This window comes from Bos javanicus, chromosome 7 (genome assembly GCF_032452875.1).
Source record: "Bos javanicus breed banteng chromosome 7, ARS-OSU_banteng_1.0, whole genome shotgun sequence".
Taxonomy (NCBI): Eukaryota; Metazoa; Chordata; class Mammalia; order Artiodactyla; family Bovidae; genus Bos; species Bos javanicus.
Genome location: NC_083874.1, coordinates 18,717,709 through 18,727,673, shown reverse-complemented (window position 1 = coordinate 18,727,673; position 9,965 = coordinate 18,717,709).

Sequence of the window (9,965 nt, the reverse complement as noted above, 5' to 3'; positions counted from 1 at the left end):
CCCTGTGTGTGTCTGTATTGTAGTCTTTTTTTTTTTTTTCAAGTATTTGTTTGGCAGTGCCAAGTTGCTGTCATGGCATGCAGACTCTTTAGTTGTGGCTTATGGGATCTGGTTCCCTGACCAGGGATTGAACCCAGGCCCCCTGTATTGGGAGTACAGAGTCTTAGCCACTGGATCACCAAGGAGGTCCCCTGGGAAGCCATTCTTGATGACCCTCCCATCTATGAACCTTTTGGCCCCATGTATTTCACTCAGCAGAAGAGAAAAGAAATCTCCCATTTGTGAGTCTGTGTCCCCCACTCACCGACAAGCCCACCAAGGCAGGGGCTACGTCTTGTGCACTGTTAAATATCCAGTTCCCCATACAAGCGTTCAATTTTCGGCTCTGCCGTTTGCAGACTGTGTGAGCTTGGGCAACTTACTTAACCTCCCTGTGCCTCAATTTTTTCATCTGCACAATGGAGGTGACAGTGCTACTTTATCACAGTGGTATAAAAACACCACGGTTACCACCAGTAAACAGGAGCTGTTTTTTTATGATTGTGACAGGGCTTCCCCGGGGAAGATGGCATAGTTAACAAGATTTAGCGGTGTTCTTGTGCTTGCAGGATGCTGCTATCTGCTCAAAGTGAGCCAGGTCTCTAATACCTGATAGTGAATGGAAGGACTTCATTTATTTAAATAATTTTTAAACTCTTTTTTTTATTTAAAAATTTTTTTGACTGCACTGATGAGAGGCATGTGGGATCTTAGTTCCCTAACCGGGGATTAAACCTGTGTCCCCTGCATAGGAAGCACGGTCTTAACCTCTGGACCACCAGGAAAGTCCCTGGAAGGGCTCTATTTTTTATAATTCACTTTAATCACAATTATTGTATAAATGCATTTTCTAGCATAAGAACAGAAATATGACTATAAGATAAATGGATTTTCCATCACACAAACAGAAATATGACTACAAGAACTAAAGCTCCCTTTCGCTCATCTTTCATCCTGGTCTGGTCTTTGCCTGCTGTTCTACTTTACATTGCTGGGGTGGTAAAGAATCTGCCTGCCAGGAGATGTGGGTTTGATCCCTGGGTCGGGAAGATTCCCCTGGAGTAGGAAATGGCAACCCACTCCAGTCTTCTTGCCTGGAAAATCTCGTGGACAGAGGAGCCTGGCAGGCTACAGTCCACGGGGTCGCAAGAGTCGGACACGAGTGAGCATCTGTACCCCAGACCTCCTGCAGTAAGCACGTCTTTGTGTCGTGATTGTGGGTCAGTCACTTGGACCAAATGTGGTGGAGATGACTTCCTTCCATGACATGATGTCTGGGGCCTGAACTTGGAGGCCGGGACCACAGACCAGGGCACCTATATGTGGCCTCTCTGTGTGGCTTCAGCTCCTCACAACGTGGCAGGGATCCAAGAACATGTCCTGAGAAGATGTTTCTAACAAGTGAATGTCTCTAGGGAACCAGGTGGGAGCTGACAGTCCCATATGCCCTAACCTTGAGGACCGCCAGAACCACTTCCCCTATATGCTACAGAATCAGTGACAACCAGCTTCAGGGGGAGGGGACATTGACCCCACCTCTCCACGTCAAAACCTCAGTGGTCATGTTTTAAAGCAGCTGTACTTCACCAGAGGCATGTTGTCAGTTTAGACGTATAGCTTTCCAACCTCCCTTTCCTATGTATTTACAATCATGTATGGGTCCCCAAGAAAAGATCTAGTGTCTTTTTTTTTCTAAAGTGGATACATTTATAATCTCTTTTGATTGTGTTAAAATAACATAAAACTTACCACTGTAATGATTTTATTTAACTAAAAAAATTTTTTGACCGTGCTGTGTGGCACATGGGATCTTAGTTCTCCAACCAAGGGTTGAACCTGTACCCAGAAGCCTGGAGTCTTAACCACTGGCCTCCAGGAAAGTCCCACTATTGTAACAATTTTTAATTGTATGGCTCAAAAAGAGTGTGCAGCTCCGTGGTGTTGATTCACATTATTGTACAATCCCCACCATCCATCCCCATGCCTCTGTTCATCTTGGAAATCTGAAGTTCTGACCTAATTCAATACTAACTCTCCATCCTCTCTGCCTCCCAAGCCTGGGAAGCACCATTATGATAGGATGGATTTTTTATTTATAATTTCCTCTTTTAGTTTAACTTGTTTTCATTGTGCTGGGTCGTCATTGCTTTGCACAGGCCTTCTCTGGATGTGGTTAGCAGGGGCTACTCTCTAGTTCTGTGCACGGGCTTCTCATTGTGGTGGCTTCTCTTGCAGCAGAGCACAAACTCCAGGGCATGCAGGCTTTAGTAGCTGCGGCACTCAGGCTCAGCAGTTGTGACTCACGGGTTCTAGAGAGCAGCCTCAGTAGTTGTGGCTCACAGGCTTAGCTGCTCTGAGGCATGTGGAATGTTCCCGGATCAGAAATAGAACCTGTGTCCCCTGCATGGGCAGGCTGATTCTTACCCACTGTAGCACCAGGGAAGTCCTTGTTTACAATTTCTAATTCGTTATTGGTGACAGTACAACTTGCTGATGACTTTTAGAAACATCATTATAACTTTTTATTTTGAAATAATTTTAGACCCACAGAGATGTTGCAAAAATAGTACAGAGTTCCTGTGTATCCTTCATCCAGCTTCACCTACACAACTGTGGTACATTTACTGAAGCCAGAAATGAACACTGATACAATACTAGCAACTAACTACATAACTTATTCAAATACATGTGAGCAGTTTTGCCTCTCAAGTCCTTTTTCTGGTGCAGAATCAAGCTAGGACCCTTTGTTGCATTTCATCATCACATCTCCTAAGTGATAGTTTCTTTTTTAATTTTTTTTTGGCTGTGCTGAGTCTTCATTGCTGCACGTAGGCTTTGTCTAGTTGCGGTGAGCAGGGGCTACGCTTCGTTGTATGCAGGCTTCGCGTTGCGATGGCTTCTCTGGTTGCGGAGCACGTGTTCCAGCTGTGGCATGCAGGCTTGGTTGCCTCTCAGCAAGCGGGATCTTCCAGGACCAGGGATCAAACCCCTGGCATCGGCAGGAGGATTTCTTAACCACTGGACCACCAGGGAAGTCCCTATAGATTAGATTCTTATTGTTTGTCTTTTATGTTCTTGGGTACCTTAAAGAGTATGGGTCAGTTATTTTGTAGCAAGTCCCTCAAGCTGAGTTTTTCTGTTTACTCATGATTATACAGAGGTGGTGCATTTTGGGGCAAGAATGTCACAAAAGTGGTGTTGCGTCCTTCTGAGTCAATATATCAGGGGACAAATGATGTTGGTATGTCTCATCTGTGGGGGTTTTGACCTTGATCACTTGGTTAATGTCCTATTAGCCAGGTTTGTCCAGAGAAGGCAGTGGCACCCCACTCCAGTACTTTTGCCTAGAAAATCCCATGGACAGAGGAGCCTGGTAGGCTGCAGTCCATGGGGTCGCTAGTCGGACACGACTGAGCGACTTACTTTCACTTTCCACTTTCATGCACTGGAGAAGGAAATGGCAACCCACTCCAGTGTTCTTGCCTGGAGAATCCCAGGAACGGGGAAGCCTGGTGGGCTGCCGTCTGTGGGGTCGCACAGAGTCGGACACGACTGAAGCGACTTTGCAGCAGCAGCAGCAGCCAGGTTTGTCTATGGTAAAGTTTCTGTTTTCCCGTTTGTAATTAAAAAGGATCTTGTATGGAGATACTTAGAGACTATGCAAATATCCTGGTTTTTTTTTTCATCCATTAACTTCATTATTTAGTATTTCCTTCTTTTTGCTTGTTTTCTGAAATATGTATTTTAAAGCTAACTTATGCCAGATAATACTTGTGCATATCTTAGTGATACAAAAATAGACTTTTAAAATCCCATCCCTCAAACAAATATTTGTAACCCAGGGAGAGAAATCTAACTAACTCTGGCTTCACAAAGGGTAGAGGAAAGAAAATGAACTCTGCCTGACTTTGTCGGGGGAGAGAGAGTCAGGTTCAAGTGCAAAGTGCTAGAGACTGGCAGACCTCTCTTTTGTGTGGAAAATTGCATATCTTCTGGCTTGTGAGTCTCTAGTCACAAAGGTTTAAATATGAGAGGGTTGAGCAGTTGATAAGAAATTGGGTCAGAGCTTTGCATGGCTGAAAATGTTTTTAGTTGAACCGCACCAACTTCAGAAATAGGCCAATGACTTTTCATGGTGGCTTTGTAACTGGCACTTTGTTGGGTTTTCCTCTTACTTACAGGACAGTTTAAGATGATTTGTTCAAGTTGTCTGGTAGGCAGTCCTCTCTCTTATGATAATGAAATATTTGCTTCTTTTCATGCTTGTATGTCATTTCTTATTGCATTGGCTGGGGTCCCTAGTATTACATGAAATGATTGTTATCATCATGGACATTCCTTGTGTCATTTCTGAATTCACTGGGTGTGTTTCTAGAGCAGAGACTGGCTCACTATAGCCTGTGGGCCAAATCCAGTTCACTACCTGTTTTTGTAAATAAAGTTTTATTGAAACACAGCCATGCCCACGTGTTTTGTCTGTGGTTGCTTAGGTGCTGTAGTGGGTTAGCTGAGTAGTTGCAACAGAGACCTTCTGGCCTACAAAGCCTAAAATATGTTTGCCAACTTTTGTTCTAAAATTTCAGCATTGTCAAGTTACTTTATCATATTATGGAATATTTGCTTATTTTTTTTTAAATCAAAAGCTTTGGGGTTTTATCTCTCTTTTTCCCCCCATGGATTGATTTCTTATTTTCTCATTTCAGATATATAAAAGTGATATAATGAACACCATAGCCTTAACACCCAAGTTAAAAATTAAAACACATATCGAGCTGGATTTACATGTGTGCCTGTTGCTGAATGCATTCCCCTTACTCCTGCCCAGAGGGAACAGTTATCCAGAATTTGTTTACAGATGAGTTTTTCTAAGAGTTTTATAGTTTTAACTCTTTAATAATTAATTTTTTTTAAGACTTATTGATTTGTTTTTGGCTGCACTGAGTCTTCGTTGCTGAGTGTGGGCTTTGTTTAGTTGTGGAGAGCAGGGGCTACTCTCTAATTGCAATTTGCGAACTTATTGCCATGACTTCTCTTGTTGCAGAGCATGGGCTCTGGGTGCTTGGGCTCCGGTAGTTGCAGTATGTGGGCTCAGTAGTTGTGGCACACGGGCTTGGTTGACTCGCAGTATGTGAAATCTTCCTGGACCAGGGATCAAACCCACGTTCCCTACGTTGGCAGGAAGCTAGACCACCAGGGAAGCCTCTTTGATGTGTTTTGAGTTAATTTTCATACATGGTGTGAGGTGCGGTCCAGTCTGACTCCCCAGGTGGCGCAAGTGGTCAAGAACCTGCCTGCCAGTGCAGGAGACACGGGAGACGTGGGTTTGAATCCCTGGCGGGCTGCGTCCGTGGAGTTGCAGAGTCAGACATGACTGAGCGTGCCTGCACACGGGGGCCAATTTCATTCTTTGGCATGTGAAAATCCAGTCCCAGTGCCGTTTGTTGACGAGACTGTTCTTGTTTCACTGAATGGCATTGGTACCTTTGTCAATCTATAGATCAAAGATGTATGGGTTTATTTCTGGATTCTCATTTCCATTCATCTATATGTTTGCTCTTATGCTATGATCACAGTGTTTTGATGACTGTTGTTTTGTAGTAAGTTTTGAGATTGGGAAATGTTAGTCTTCCAACTTTATTGTTCCTTTTCCAGATTATTTTGACTATTCAGAGTCCTCTGCAGTTCTGTATAGGATTAGTATTGAGGATTAGCATTGCCATTTCTGCAGGAAAAAAATCCCTGGGATTTTCACAGGCAATGCATTGAATCTGTAGATTGCTTTGAGTAGTATCCATATAGATGAGTTTGTATATATTTGCCACTTGCATTTATCTCTAATATGTATTTGCTTAATGTGTTTTAAAGTATTCTGTGATAGAGTTACACTAACTTTTCTTCCTGTGATTTGCTTGCTTTTGATGAGTGTATTAGAGATTTGTTTATATTGTGGTATATTTCCAATTGTTTTGTATTCATTGTTGTGTAGTATTTCATTGTGTGACCATACAGAGTTCTTTAGACATTCTTCTGCTGGTGGTTGGGCTTCCCAGGTAGCATAGTGGTAGAAAATCTGCCTGCCAGGGCAGGAGACATGGGTTCAAGCCTGGGGTCAGGAAGATCCACTGGAGGAGGAAATGGCAACCTGCTCCAGTATACTTGCCTGGAAAACTCCATGGACAGAGGAGCCGAGTGGGCTCCATGGAGTCACAAAGAGTCAGGCACAACTGAGCGACTGAGCACACATGCACTTCTACTGCGGGTGGCTACTTTTTAAAATGTTATTGAAGTACAGTTGATTCACAATATTGAATTAATTTCTGCTGTACAACAAAATGGTTCAGTTATACATATATGTATTCCTCTTCATACTCTTTTCCACTATGGTTTGTCACAGGATATTGAATGTAATTCCCTGTGCTATGCAGTAGGACCTTGCTGTTGATCCACCCTATGCATCATAGTTTGTAATTGCTAATCCCAGACTCCCAAGCCACCCCTCCCCATTGGCAACTACACATTTGTTCTGCGAGTCTGTTTCCTAGGTATGTTCATTTGTGCCATAATTTAGATTCTACAGGTAAGTGGTATCATATGGTGTTTGTCTTTCTCTTTCTGAACTTGCTTCACTTAATACGATCATCTCTAGGTCCATCCCTATTGCAGCAAGTGATGTTATTTCGTTCTTTTTTATGACTAATATTCTATCGTATGTGCTGTGTGCTCAGTCGCTCAGTTGTGTCCGACTCTGCAGCCCCAAGGACTGTAGTCTGCCAGGCTCCTCTGTCCACGGGGATTCTCCAGCCAAGAATGCTGGAGTGGGTTCCCATGCCCGGCTCCTGGGGATCTTCCCGACCCAGGAATCGAACCGGGGCCTCCTGCATTGCAGGCGGATTCTTCACCAGCTGAGCTACCAGGGAAGCCCCCATTCTACTGTATATAACATCTTTTTTATCCTTTCATCTGCTGATGGACATTTAAGTGGTTCCATGTCTTGGCTGTTGTAAATAGTTCTGCTGTGACCGTAGGTGTGCATGTATCTTTTTGAGTTATAGTTTTGTTTGGGTATATGCCCCAAAGTGGGATTACTGGATCATATGCAAACTCTAGTTTTAGTTTTTAAAGAAACCTCTCTACTGTTCTCCATAGTGGCTGCACCAGCTTACATTCCCACCAATGGTGTAGGAGGGTTTCTTTCTCTCCATCTTCACACCCACTTCCTGTTGGTGGATATTTAAGTCGATGCCAATCTTTTATAAAATAGTTTCCAGGCTTTGTTATTTCTTGTTTATAATAAAAATATTATACAGTGTACATTTTTTTTTCAGTTTTTACAAATAATTCTATGACAGACAAACCTCTGCATGTCTCCTTGGCACATCTGCTCAAGACAAGTGTCTGTAAGATGTGTTAAGACTGAAATTATTGAGTCAAGGTATCTTGACTCAGTACCTTCAATTTATTAGATACTGCAGATCTGCTCTCTGAGGTAGCAACTTATTCTAACTTCTATTTGAGTGGATTTTCTAATGTTAAAGCATCCTTGCATTCCATAAATCCTTCCCTGTTGAGTCATAACATCCTCTTCTTCTAAGGAGATGCTAGATTTGCATTGGACTTCCCTGGTGGCTCAGTGGTAAAGAATCCACCTGTGATGCAGGAGACACAGGTTCAATTCCTGGGTCAGGAAGATCCCCTGGAAGAGGGCAATGGCAACCCACTCCAGTATTCTTGCCTGGAGAATCCCAAGGACAGAGGAGCCTGGCGGGCTACAGTCCATAGGGTCACAAAAGAAATCAGACATGACTGGACAACTAAATAACAAGATTTGCATTACTAGTATTTTTTAGCCTTTTTGAATCTAGGCACATGAGCGAAATGTATTTCCCCCCTGCCCACCTTGAGTTGTCCTTTATACTTTGAGTACTATCTTTTTTCCCTCTGCAAGCTGACATAGCTTATAAGATGCCAATTATCTTTCTCTTGAAGATTTGGCAAAACTCACTTGAAAAACCATCTGAGAAAGTGCCTTGTATGGGGGATAGATCTTTGACCATCATTTCAGTGTTTCTGAACATGACTCACTTTTTAATGACTTGGTTTGGTTTTGCTTTCTTAGATTTTTTTCCCCCATATTTTATCATTTGAAAGTTAGTGGTGTGCTGAAGTCGTGTCCGACTCTTTGCGACCCCATGGACTGTAGCCCGCCAGGCTCCTCTGTCCATGGGATTCCCCAGGCAAGAATATTGGAGTGGGTTGCCATTTCCTTCTCCAGGGGGAATCTTCCTGACCCAGGGATTGAACCCACGTCTCTTGCATCCTCTGCATTGGCAGGTGGATTGTTTTACCACTGTGCCACCTACGAAGTCCAACATTTAGTGGTATGAAGTTACATATATGCAGTATATGCTCAGCCTTTAAGATAACTTCTTTGTGAGTGCTGTTAGTTCCTCTGTCATCTGTAATGTTTATTTGTGCTGTCTTTGTGCCAAAGGTTTTCTTTTATGGGTGTTTTTAAAAAAATCCAGATTTTTATATTATTTTGTTGTTACTGCTGTAGTTTACCATTTGACTAATACCTGATTGTCCTAAAGATGTTTCCCCTTGATGCTCCTTGGATCTGTTTGTCCTTTTGTGGGTGCCTGAGTTGAAAGCTTTAGTTTGTTTTCAGTTATTTTTCCCATAAATTCATATAAGGCTACATATACCCTTGAGTACTTTCTTGGGCTACTTATTTCACTTATAACAAGTGTTCTCCCTCCCTCCATAAACACACTTGAATTTACCTCTGAGTAAATTAAACAGACTTTGAATTTACCTCTGAGTACATTTTTGGTTGCATCCCAAAGGCTTTCATTTGCAGTAGTCTTATCACTCAGTTAAATACTTTGTAGTTCATGTGTGATTTATCTTGAACTCATTTGTTTGAACCCTTCCACCTACGTGGATTTGAAGTTAGATATCATCACTGATTTATAATTTTGTTACAGGCGGCTGGGAAGTAAAGTCTGAGCGTTGAGCTTTTCTCTGGTCCGATTTGTGGTCCTTTTTGGTGATAAGCTCTGGGTATTCAGACAGAACATACATTTTTCATTGCTGGGTATAAGACCCTGGACGCATCTATTTGCTAAAGTTTGCCACTGCATTGTCATCTCAAGATCCTTCGTGTCAGCTTCGTCTTTCCGTCTCTGAGTTAGGTTTAGCATTCAGCTTCACTGTAGTTCTGTTCACGGGTGTTTTAGCTTTAAATGTTTCAAAGTGATGTTATTAGGGACAAAGTGTGTGTTCAGGGTATTTACACTTTCTAGAGCACTAGAATGGGTTTCCCTGGTGGCTCAGTTGATTAAAAAAAAAAAAAAATTCCGCATGCAATGCAGGAGACCCAGGTTCAATCCTTGGGTTGGGAAGATTCCCTGGAGAAGAAAATGGCAACCCATTACAGTATTCTTGCTGGGAGAATCCCATGGACAGAGGAGCCTGGTGGGCTGCAGAGTTGGACATGACTGAGCGACTGCACCACCGTCACCATGGAGCACTCAGATGCTTTGGTCCCTGAGGGACCCTTGGTGGAAAGTGGGACTCTGCTGTGGGGCCCTGTCCCTCCCAGCTTTCGGCTGATGCTGTGGTCAGGAGCCCATAGACGCCTTGAACTTTCGCATTATCCCAATGGGGACAGGCTAGAACTGGGCCCACGTCCGGGTGACACTACTTACCACCTGTGAGATGTTGGGTAAGAAACCTGACCTATTTGAGCCTCTGTTTTCTCATCTGTCCACTGGTGCATTGTCAGAAGGATTAAATGAGACGGCATGAGCCAAGCATACAGTCAGTGCTCAATAAATGGGGGTGGATGTTATGGAATCCTATAGCAGGGCCAAGACAACTGGAGATGCCTAGAGTCTTGGTGCTCCTGTGAGTTGAGGCAATTC